Source organism: Trichosurus vulpecula, chromosome 9 (assembly GCF_011100635.1).
Source record: "Trichosurus vulpecula isolate mTriVul1 chromosome 9, mTriVul1.pri, whole genome shotgun sequence".
Taxonomy (NCBI): Eukaryota; Metazoa; Chordata; class Mammalia; order Diprotodontia; family Phalangeridae; genus Trichosurus; species Trichosurus vulpecula.
In genome coordinates, this window is record NC_050581.1 from 68,508,044 (window position 1) to 68,520,976 (window position 12,933).

The 12,933-nt window shown below is 39.7% G+C and overlaps 1 pseudogene; it reads left to right on the forward strand.

The window, feature by feature from the left end:
- Positions 1-12,696, forward strand: part of LOC118832142 — a 30,506-nt pseudogene extending 17,810 nt beyond the window's left edge.
- The last annotated feature ends 237 nt before the right edge of the window (positions 12,697-12,933 follow it).

The following is a 12,933-nucleotide window of genomic DNA, read 5'->3' on the forward strand; positions in this document are numbered from 1 at the left end:
AAGACTAACAACACCAGCACACAGGAGGGCTACTAGCACAGGTTCTTTCATCTACTTTCTTAAGGAAAGCAACTTTAAGGCATTCACAATCTCACTTTAATTAAACATACATATAGAATTCACTTATTTCAGAGGAAAAAATCAACACTCTTCCAGACACAAACAGAAATTACAAGCAGAAATTATATAAAATGAGCAAAATAACACAAATCAGCAGACAGGCTTTTAGCTGTCTTTCCTAGAAATACATAAACAGTTACCAGAAAGAGAAGCACCAGTATCTGGGTTTTCAAAGCCGGGGGTACTCCTTAACACTGGCTACCCAGAGTCTCATCTGGTCAAATCACACAACACTCTTCCAGTGAGTGAGCCCAGAACAAAATGCTAACCTTAGAGTATATATACCCTTCTTTGGGGTCAGAGTGACCTAGGCCTTCCTGTGACTTAAGCAGGTCATCAAAGACTACTGATTCAAAGACTCTTGATTGAAACAAAGGCAAGACTCAGTCAAAGGCACTGGACCGCCTTAGTCCTGAGATGCACTCAAAAAAAAAAAACAGCAAAAAGTCTCACCTTGCTTGCCATTATAAAGTCTCACAGCTAACTACCTAGTGCCAATATCCTATAATCTTTCCTTATTTTCAATTTTGTGTTTACTTGTTTCCTGTGCTTTATCTCCTAAATTAGGACTTTTTGATGTGGGCGAGAATGCATTTCTATAAGGAATGGTAAAGTCTTTTTTGGTACTTATCTATATTTTCTGGGATCTAGTTAATGAGTGAGCCCTGTGTTCTTCAAGGGTCTCAAGCCTTGGGTAGGAGAAAGCCCCAGGTGGCATGGACTCTTCAGGGTGTTCTAACCCATAGTGCACCCACATCATTGCCCTAACAGTCCAAGTCCTAGAAATCCTAGAGCTTCTGAACCTTGACTTGCTATCAGAAATATAGAATCCCAGTTTCTTTGACTAAACTCTGGTCCGAGCTCCACTCTCCTTGCCCTTATACACAGCTTCGGGTTCTAGGCTTCCCTGGGTCAACTCTAGTCACAATGAAATGATTCTGTATATTGTGCTCCTAGATTTTGCTTTAATGGCTGAACTCCTTTAGTGCTTACAGATTTCTGGCTTTCTCTTTGTAAAGTTGGCCTGACAAAATATACATACTGTAATTTCTCCTTTAATTCTTGATCTTTTCTTTGTCGAGTAGATTTTTTTTCAACATTTGCTAGAGTTACTATGACAGAGCTATGCTATTCTGCTTTCACACTCACTCTGTCATCTTAATAAGAGTTCTCTCTAATAGACTTTCCAACCTTGAATAAGAGTCAAGACACTAACCACATGAGTCACTTGATAATTTTATACAAAGGCATGTATTTTAGAACTAGAATATTCATTGACTTTTAATATGGTCAAAAACAAATAGTCTGTTAGACAGTCTATTTGGTATCCTCAGATTCCTCTATCACTCACTGCCAGTGTGACCATAGCCAGCCCATTTTACATCTCTAGAATTCAGTTTCCTTTACTGTAAAATGAAGGGGTTGGGTCACAGGGGTGGGGAACCTGTGGCCTCAAGGACACTTTAGGTTCAGTCAAAGGAGATCTCTAAGTTTATTTCTTGTGCTAACATTCTATGAATAATCAAAAACAGAACTGATTGACACAACTCAGTATATTTGATTTGTATAGACAATAACCAATAATATCGTTAATGAGATGGGGAACAGAATTAATTTTGCCATAAACATAGGTATAGCCACAATATATTCTTACAAGTAAGCCTAAAGTGTCCTTTTAACCCTTTTGCTGAATCCCATTCTTGTGATTCAAACTACTTTTCCAGGGAATAGGGACTGGACTCTCAAAGACCTGGGTATAGCTTTCCAGGTCTCAGGTTAGTGTAGTAAGTGCTAGGAGCAGGTCATAAATGACAGACAGATGGTGAGGTGACAGCCCTCACTGTATGGATGAGGAAATTGAGATGCAGAAAGTTTAATCATTTGCCTTAGGTCTCAAAGCTAACTAACTAGTGCCAAAACTGGCACTGGCACATTTTCTGGAAGCCATAAACTCAAAATCATACAAGAAACAAATAAGCAAAGAGAGACTTGATTGTAAAATTAGTGATGCATTTCAGATGTAGCCAATCACAGCTCTAACATAACCAAAGTAGAGGTTATTTTTATAAAGTGAATAGCTGGAGAATTCAGTGGAAATGGGGAATAATAAGCTTATCCAATCTCACATTTCTTTTTGTTGTCACATTCTTTGCTCCTATGTTTTATAATGGTAGTTTGTTTCTTTGTATATTAGGCCTACTTTTTTCAGGACCTAGTCATCTTTTCTTACTCTAAACAGCCACTTCATTCAAAAAGAACTTTTTTGTTTATCAGGCAGTCAAAGTGATTTGTATTAAGAATTTGGGCAATAAATGGATCGCAAAAATGAATAGACACTATACCAGTCTCTTAGACTTCTCTGTGTACTATATTTTTGGTTACTAATTTAGATATAAAAATTAATATTAGTCATACATGCAAAGCCTGAAGCAGTTCATTATTGACCTAAAGTGCGTCAGCTCTCTTGAAATTTAAAATACTCTTTTGATTTCGAATTTAATTTGGTACTTCTGGATCGGAAAACTTTTGTTGACTTTGTTGTTTTGTTTGTGGAGGGCATACTTGAAAGAGATAAACTTTGAAGAAAGGACTTCAATTATAGTTTTTTGGGGCACTTCATCTGTATTAGAAGTTTTTAGTGAAGAGAAAAAATGGTATGGAGGGGAGAAAATATGGTTAGATTTAAGAGAAGGTAACACATAGTCATAGAGTAAAAATGGCAGTGATGTTGTCATCAATATTTTCACTACATTTCCAGGGAAATGCTTTGATTAGAAAGAAAGTAATTTTCACTCATTCCCCAATACATACATACATACATACATATATATATATATATATATATATATATATATATACATACACATATATAAGAATGGGAGTTATGGGATTTCTCTTCAGGCTTGGAAAAGTAAAAAAATTAAAAATAAAATGTGTTGATTTCTTAGGGAACATTGTATAGGTCAACCAGGTATGGCAAGACATTTACCAAGAAAAGACTTGGAAAAATGTTGATTAGCCTTAAAGTATGTTGATTGAAGCTAGTTTCATTAAAGAAATATAATAGAGGAAGAAGAAGCCGAAGTAGTAGAGAATTACTATAGAAGATGGATTTGGAAATAGCACATGGCAGCTTGGATGACAAGGAGCAATAGGCAATGGGAGTGCTTCATCAGATTACAGCTGAAGAGGCAAGTAGAGTGGCATTTACAAGAGAAGCTACAGAACTATATCAATAAAGCAGGAAGATACAGAGATAAAGAGTATAGCACAACATGGTGCCAAAAGATGGAGCTGTGGGTCTGATATGTCAAGAGATTTTATTCTTCCATGAATTGCAGAGTAGGAAGGATTCTATTGCCTGATTTTCTTCAATATTTACTTATTATTCTGCCTCAATTAAATGCTTTGCTATTTGATGAATGGTTCTTGGCTTGTTTAAGCAACGATAATGTATCAGATTGGGAATTAACCATGTATATATGACTGTGATTATCCTCCAATAGGATAGAAAAAAAACTTTCTAGGGTTATGTGGTTCTTCCCATTTTATCTTAGTAAAGGTGAGTTGAAGAAAGTTAATATTTGGAGACAAATAGAATTTGATATTTTAGCCCCAAATGTGGTTTGGGGATTCAAATTAAAACTGAAACTTAGAGTTAATCCTCAGCTATCCAGAATGTACAACATTGCACTTATGCTAATTAACTGAGGTGTCATTATGATACTATAATTAATGTCAAAAGATACCTCATTTAATCAACAATATTTCAGAGTGGGCATATTGAATAAGTGAAGGTTGTTAAGATTTTTCTCAGTGTTAAGTTACCTACCATGGTCTCTCCTCATTCAATATTTTTCTGATGTTCCACTCCAGAAGACTTTCCTCTTCCAATTATATTCCTTCTTTTCTCTTTTCATCATCCCAAACCCAGTCCACTGGCTTTTCCCCAATATTTGCTGGCTGCTACATTGTTTACATCTTCTCTCTTCTTTTAATAGTATACTCCAACCTTCATCTTTATCTTGCCTCTGCTGCTCACATTCCACTCTTGAGCACTTATCGGTAGGTCTCAGCTTTTGTGGGTGCCTATTTGTCAACTAATCACAACATTCTAATCTTTAAGCATTCTGACCAACCACAACACTGCTTTAAATATTGTAGCTTTGGTTTCCATTTCTCAATTTTAATTTCTGTGGAATTTTGACACTCTCCAAAATTTCAATTACTCTATGGTATAGGTTGTATTTGTGTTGTATGATGAAAGCTTGTATTAAAATCAATCAACAAGCATTTATCAACCACTTACCATTTGATGGACACTGTAGAGATCATAAGAAAAAGAAAATGCAGTTCCTGTTATTATAGAACCTACATTTTAATGAGGGAAGAAAACATATATAAATGAGGACATACAAGATAAATACAGAATAGAGGGAATGGCATCTCAGAGTGGAAGGCACTATCAATTGGGGCTTTTGTGTGGGGGGGAGGAGGGGAGTTAAATTGTTTTAATGAAAGCCAGGGATTTTAAATCAGAGACTGGGAGTAATAAGATTCCAGGCGTATATAAGGAATAGCAAGTGCAAAGTAAAAGAGACAGGAGATAGAGTATCAGGTGTGAGGATCACAAAAAGGCCAGTAAAACAGGATCATAGAGCTTAGGGAAGGGAAGAGAAAGTAAGAAGATAAGAACGATAAGAAGGGATCGAGTTATGAAAAACAGTAATTTTCAAACAATGTTATAGGAATAGGGAGACACTGGGGTTTATTGAACATGGAGGAGGAATGATCATGTCTACATTTTAAGAAAACTCTATTTTTTGTTTGTTTTGTTTTGTTTTCCACTTAATAGTATTTTATTTTTTCCAATTACGTGTAAAGATAGTGTTCAACATTCACTTTTATAAGATTTTGAGTTCCTGCCCTCCCTTTTCCTCAAGATGGCATGCAATGTGATATAGCTTATACAGGTACACTCTTATTAGACGTACTTCCACATTAGTCATGTTGTAAAGGAAGAATCAGAACAAAAGGGAAAAACGATGAGAACTGCATTTCTTTCCATCCTATCGCCCTGTTTATTCTATTCACAATCTCTTTTCACTCTGTCCCTCTTCAAAAGCATTTTGCTTCTAACTCCACCCTCCTCCAATCTGCCCTCCCTTCTATCACACTCCCCCCTTCTTATCCCCTTCCCCTCCTACATTCCTATAGGGGGAAATAGATTTCTATAGCCATCTGGGTGTATATTATTTCCTCTCTGAGCCAATTCTGATGAGAGTAAGGTTCACTCACCCCTCACCTCTCCTCTCTTCCTTCCACTGTAAAAGCTTTTTCTTACCTCTTTTATGTGAGATAATTTACCCCATTTTGCCTCTCCCTTTCTCTTTCTCCCAGTACATTCCTCTCTCAACCCTTAATTTTGCTTTTTAAATATCATCCCTTCATATTTAACTCACACCTGTCCCCTCTACATATACTTTTTCTGACAACTCTAATACTTTGCTCTTTTCATCAAGAATGCTTGAAAATCCTCTATCTCATTGAATATCCATTTTTTCCCTGAAAGATTATACTCACTTTTGCTGGGTAAGTGATTCTTGGTTTTAATCCTAGCTCCTTTGCCCTCTGGAATATCACATTCCAAGCCCAATCCTTTAATGTAGAAGCTGCTAAATCTTGTATTATCCTGACCGTGGTTCCACAATACTTTAATTTTTTCTTACTGGCTGCTTGCAATATTTTCTCCTTGACCTGATAACTCTGGAATTTGGTGATAATATTCCTGGAAGTTTTCATTTTGGGATCTCTTTGAAGAGATGATTGGTAGATTCTTTCAATTTCTATTTTACCCTCTGGTTCTAGAATATCAGGGCAATTTTCCTTGATAATTTCTGGAAAGATGATGTCTAGGCTCTTCTTGTGATCATGGCTTTCAGGAAGTACAATAATTTCTAAGTGATCTCTCCTGGATCTATTTTCTAGGACAGTTGTTTTTCCAATGAGATATTTCACATTGTTTTCTATTTTTTTTCATTTTTTTGGTTTTGTTTTGTTTCTTGATTAAGTCACTAGCTTCCATTTGCTCCACTCTAATTTTTAAGGAATTATTTTCTTCAGTGAGCTTCTGGATGTCCCTTTCCATTTTGCCAATTCTGTTTTTTTTAAGTCATTCTTCTCCTCATTGGCTTTTTGGCCTTCATTTACCATTTGGCCTATTCTGTTTCTTAAGGTGTTATTTTCTTCAGTATTTTTGGGGTCCCCTTGACCAAGCTGTTGACTCATTTTTTTATTATTTTCTTGTATCACTCTCATCTCTCTTCCCAATTTTTCCTCTACCTCTCTTACTTGATTTTCAAAATCCTTTTTTTGAGCTCTTCCTTGACCTGAGACCAATTCATATTTTTCTTGGAGTCTTTGGATGTAGGAACTTTGATTAGGTTGTCTTCTGAATGTGTGTTTTGATCTGCCTTGTCACCATATTAATTTTCTCTAGTCAGAGGTTTTTATTTTTTCCATTGTTCGCTCATTTTCCCAGTTTATTACTTGACTTTTAACTAATTGTTAAGGTAAGGCTCTGCTTACAGCATGGAGGGTGCACTATCCCAAGCTTCAGGGGTTTTGTGCAGCTGTTTTCAGAGATACTTCTAGGGACCTGTAAGTTTTCAATTTTTCAAGGGTGCCATTATCTAAGGAGAGATGTTTACTACTCTCCTGGCTTGTGAGCAACCACAGGAACTGCTTTCTGTTCTGGAACTGTGAGGAGAGTCCTCCCTTCACTGTAGCTGCAAGATCCAAGTGTGGGCAAAGCAACAGTCTTGCCTCAGTGCTAAGGAAAAGACTCCTGTACTCTCCTTCTGAATAGTTGTTCAACCCCTTTACCATCTGTTGGTGGAGAGCTCTGAAAGCAGCTGCTGCCCCTACTGATTCAATCACTCCCAAGGCCTGCTCCTGGTTTGCTGTGGCCAGTTCTGTGATGGCATGGCCTGTGCTATATTGTGTTCCTCTCTCACCTCAGACCTTTGCTGTTGACCTTCCAAGTTGTCTTGGGCTAGAAATTTGTTCACTCAGTCTTTTTTGGGTTCTGCTGCTCTAGAATTTATTTAAAGTCATTTTTAAAGGTATTTGGTTGGGTTTAGGGGAGAGCTCAGGTGAGTCCCTGCCTTTATTCCACCATCTTTGCTCTGCCTCCAAGAAAACCCTTTTGGCAATTGTGTGGAGAATAGACTGGAATGGCAAGTGACTTGAAGCAGGGAGACCAATTAGGAGGCTGTTACAACAATCCAGTTGAGAAGTGATAAGGGGCTGAACTAGGGTGGTGGCTATGTGTGTAGAGAGGAAAAGAGGTGATATGTTGTATAGAAAAAATAAATGGTTTTATAGTATTACTTCAAAATTTTGCACATGATATTAAATAAGATCTTTGTCAGAGAAGTATTGGAGATCTGAAACAATAGATAATACTTCTTTAATCTGAAAAGGTTATTCAAAAGAACACTTGTCAACTATAAAATGCACAATGGCATGTGTTATCAATTGCATTCAGGGTTTCAAGGAGAAAAATATCAAATCTCCCCCCTCCCCAACCCCAAATTGCAGTTCACTCTATACTGAAGTCAGCATGAGCACCATTCTTTCCTCTACAAAGTTCCTTCATAATCCCCAAGTTGTAAAGTTAGCAATTTAATAATTTTGTACAATCTATCTTTATCAGTCACATGTGTTTGTTTAAAATGGTGTTCTGGAAAGGGCAGGGGAAGGGGGAGATCAGACGATTTTAACATGCTAGGAAATACATAGACCAATTCCAGAAAAGAAGGCTATACAGAAGAACATTGAACTAATTACGCACATTGATTCACTTAGCAAAGTTAATAATAGATTTGCATGTTGCACTGGTCGAGACATTTTGATTTGCAAACTGGAAAAAATGTAGCTCAATTGGTATTATTTTATTTTATTTTTCTTTTGTTATATATGTTGAGCTGATTTTATCTACAGGAGAAAAAAAGGTCTGGTTTAAATTCTCTGGGCAGACTCTGTATGATATCATTTGTGATTCTGTATTGTTACCACACTGTTTGTAGTTGTGAAAGTAAGTGGGCTGGTGCATTATGAAATGTAGCTGGAGGCTCCCTGGCTCTGCTTCTTATATAAATAAAAAAAGAGAGAGGGAGCCAAATTACTTGTTTAATGTCAGTGGAAAAGTTTTCCAGGGAGTTTATTTAGGAAAGAATTTAATTTTTTTTTCTTCCTCCCCCACCCCGTTTTGGTTGAAAGCTGAACTCAAAGACAGCCTTCAAAAGATTTGATCCCTTTAGGGAAGCACCCATCCATTTAATTGCTTGTCTGACCTGAACCTAAACTTTGAACTGCTGTAAGCCATAGTCGGCTTATATTCCTATAAATAGCTGATGAATTTTTAAAGGGTAGTTTCAGGGTTGTTGAGAAAGGCCCCTCCCCCTATATCCCTCTAGTTGATGTTTCAAATTCTGCTTTTTGAGTTTTATTCCTTTAGCTTAAGACTTTGGTCTTTGTTAAAATGTGCATACTCTTGGGATGGGGAACACTTAGATCTATTATCAATCATTTAAAATTGAATGTGCATGAAGAGCCTGAAAGCATATTTTTAGGCTATGAACACAGTGGTGGTTCGTACAGAAGGCTAAGGATGCCAACAAGAAGATGGAGGTAGATAAAGGATAAAACTTGGGGAGATGGGATGTTGATGAAAAGCTTGACTATTTCTTAGAACCTGCCCTGTTTAAGCATTATTAATTCAATACATGCTTTATATACAATATATACGTTATTGTGTTTTACTGAAATGTAGACTTAAATTTAGGCACAAACATGCACACACACACACACACACACACACACACGCACACACACACGCACACACACTCCTATGGAGACAGCTTAGTATACTAAAGAGAAAAAACAAACTCAACGACAGGAAGACCTGGGTTCAATCTTACCTCTTACATATTGACCGTGTCTTGCCGAACAAGTCACTTAACCTCTAAGTGCCCAAAGAAACTCACTAAGACTACAAGTCACAGAGAAGGTGCTGGTCTGTATGGATAAAAATAGTGTGTTCATCTACAGGGTCCCTAACCAAGGAAATCAGAGGTAAAATATCTATTTCTACTCTTATGTGCATATGGATGCACATGTACATGTGTATGTATGTGCACGCGCATGTACACACAAATGTATCTATAGATTTGCATCTTTATATATATATATATTTATGGATGTATTTATGTACAATTATCTTTATTACACAAGTTAGATGAAGCAAGTATTCTCAAGGAGTTGCTATATGTTGAAAAATAATATAAAATTCTAATTTCCAAAGAATCAGAGTTGTGGGTGACCCAAAGGGAAATGGAAAGTTGCCTGCTGAATGTCAACAGGCTACAACATATTAGCAATGATGACTTGTTATAAAAGGTGACATAAGGGATATTAACCAGGAAATGCAAGATTAGAAAAAGAAGTGGGTCAGTCCCATAGAAAGAGCAAGGAATAACAGAGAGATAGGCCAAGTGCTGCATTTCTATCCATAAACATGTGAAAACATCTCGGGGAAGGTCTCTCGCATATTGAGTAGATTTTCCCTAGAAGATTAATGGAAAATGTGGGCAAGAATTATGAAGCATGAGAAGGCAGAAATGAATTGCAGGGGTAGGGAATAACTATAGCCATGAAAACAAAGATGTTTTGAAGTATATACAGATATTACTATATATACTGATGAACATCTCCAGTCATAAATGTGCATATATGTATGTATGTATATATGCACATATATGAAACAGATGACTTTTTATCCAAAGAAATTTTAAATGAATTTCCATATTTTAATTACTTGTTGTATCATGTTCAGTGTGGCAAAGTTAGAATACACACACGAATTTATATATATGTACACATATATACACGCACACATACATACATATCGGTATATATCAATCTCTCAATATCCTAGGCAACTCTAAAACATAAATTGCTAAGAAAGTATCAATTCACATTGATAAAAGTTTCATAATTTGGGAGCTAACTTATATCAGTGAGGTTGCAGCTTCAATCACTGTCCCTACCTTTATCCCTCCTATATTGAAATATATGCGTATACACTTCCCACTCAGCTGCACTTCCTTGGACTTCTCCATAAAGCTCCCAGAATAGTTACTTTCCTTCTTCCTCCTCTTCAAGCTTTGTAGTCTCTTTCTCTTTAGATTATAAGCTACTTGAGGGTAGGGACTTTCTTTCTTTTATGTATTTCTATCCCCAACACTTAGCAACATTCGTGTCACCTAGTAGGTGCTTAATAAATGTTTTTGTGAGAGGGCAGAGAGGAGCTTCGAGGCTGGGTGGGCGACGCGGATGAGACCATGGCAGGCAGCAGAGCAGCGGCCCTTGGCGGGGCCAGCTAGGCTAAGGTGATTTACCATCTGGACGAGGAGGAGACGCCATACTTGGTGAAGATCCCAGTCCTGGCCGAGTGCATCACCTTGGGAGACTTTAAGAGCATCCTGCAGCGCCCCGCTGGGGCCAGGTACTACTTCAAGCCAATGCACCAGGATTTTGGAGTGGTGAAGGCAGAGATTTCAGATGACAATGCCGGATTGCCCTGCTTAAATGGCAGGGTGGACTCTTAGCTTGTGTCCTCAGATAACCCACAACCATAGAATGCTCCCCCAGCTCCTGAACCTAGGGCAGAGCCCTCATCTCCACCCCCGCCACTGCCTCCCCTCCCTCCTGAGAGCGCTAGTGGCACTGGGGACTCAAGGCCTGCATCCTTCCACCCTAATGTATTTAGCAGCTGAGAGAACCTGGAAACTGAGACAGAAACAGAATCAGTGATATCACTGAGATAGGAGCAGTCCAGGAGGAGAGAGAGCATCCACCATGTTGGTGGGGGCCATCGGCCTAGTGGTTCGTCCCACCTGGAGCGACACCTGGCTGGTTATGGGAGCTCCTCTATTCTCCTAACTAGTGAGAATACCAGCCTGGGAGATTCAGATGAGGATGATATCATGAGCAGGTTCGGTGGCTCCACAGAGCAGAGCAGTGCCTCCCAACTCCTAAAGAGACACCGTCGGAGGAGGAAACAGCAACCACTTCCACTTCATCTTTCAGCAGCATAAAGGATTCCATCATGTCTCTGAACATCATCACTGTCACACTCAATATGGAGAAGTACAATTTCCTGGGCATCTCCATTGTGGGCCAAAACAATGAACGTGGCAATGGCAGCATCTACATTGGCTCCATCATGAAGGGTGGTGCTGTGGCTGCAGATGGGTGAAATGAACCAGGGGACATGCTTGCAGGTGAATGACATGAACTTTGAGAACATGAGTAATGACGATGCTGTGCGGGTGCTGAGAGGGTTTGCACACAAGCCTGGCCCCATCGTGTTAATGGTGGCCAAGTGCTGGGATCCCTCGCCTCAGGCTTACTTCACACTCCCCCAAAATGAGCGGATCCAGTCTATCAACCCTGCGACCTGGGTCTCTCATTTAGCCGCACTCACTGGTGCCTTCCCTGCCTACCCAGGCTCTTCCTCTATGAGCACCATAACCTGGGGCTCCTCCCTGCCTGATGAGTGTAAAGGGCACAGCCTCTCTGTACACACAGACATGGCATCTGTGACCAAGACCATGGCAGCTCCTGAGTCTGGGCTGGAGGTCTGCAACTGAATGTGGCTCAAGATAATTATCACCAATACCTTTCTGGGCTCAGATGTAGTTGACTGGCTTTATCACCATGTGCAGAGGTTCCCCAAGCGTGGAAGGCCAGGAAATATGCCAGTGGGTTGCTCAAGGCAGGCCTCATCTGGCATACTGTCAACAAGATCACCTTTTCTGAGCAGTATTACTATGTCTTTGGGGACCTCAGTGGGGGCTGTGAAAGCTACCTTGTAAACCTGTCTCTGAGTGATAATGATGGATTGAGTGGGGCTTCTGACCAGGACACACTGGCTCCCCTGCCTGGGGCCATGCCCAGGCCCCTCCTGCCTACTTTTTCCTACCAGTTCCCAGCCCCTCATCCCTACAGCCCCCAGTCCCACCCCTCCTTAACACAAGCTCTCATCCCACAGCTATGGAGGGGGCAGTGCTGGCAGCCAGTAGAGTGAGGGAAGCTGGAGCAGTGTGTCTACACAAAATAGGATGGACCAGGAGACCAGAAGATTGGGGCCCAGAGTCCAAGTCAGGCAGTGGTAGTGAATCAGAGCCATCAAGCCATGGTGGGAGCCTCCACTGGGGTGGGGATTCTGGTGATGCCACCCCTCCTCCACCCAGGGGACTAGGTGGGGGTGGCAGCAGCCTTCATTCTCACCTTAATCTCCATCCCTATGGGCCACTCCCTGGTGTGGCTCTACCATATAATCCCATAATGGTGGCTATGATGCCTCCTCCACCACCCCCAGCAGTTTAACCTCCTGGGGCACCTCTTGTTCATGACCTGGGCTCTGTATCACCTGAGCTAACCACCAGTCAACAGAGCTTCCACATGGCCATGGGAAACACTAGTGAGTTTTTTGTGGATGTCATGTAGGAATTTTTCTATCACTTGACCAGAGTTTTCTTGTACTATCTGTGTCTTGATGAATTCCAGCATGTGAGTAGCCCTTCCCCCTCACATTTCTGTAGCTAAGACTCACTTTTGCCATTCATTGGACACCATCAGGTCCAATGTGTTTTTGTGACTTAACCCAGCCAAGTTGTTGTACCACCAGCAGTGCCTGATCTCACCCTCTTCATAGGGTTACTGGAGATTTTATATAATAAACTT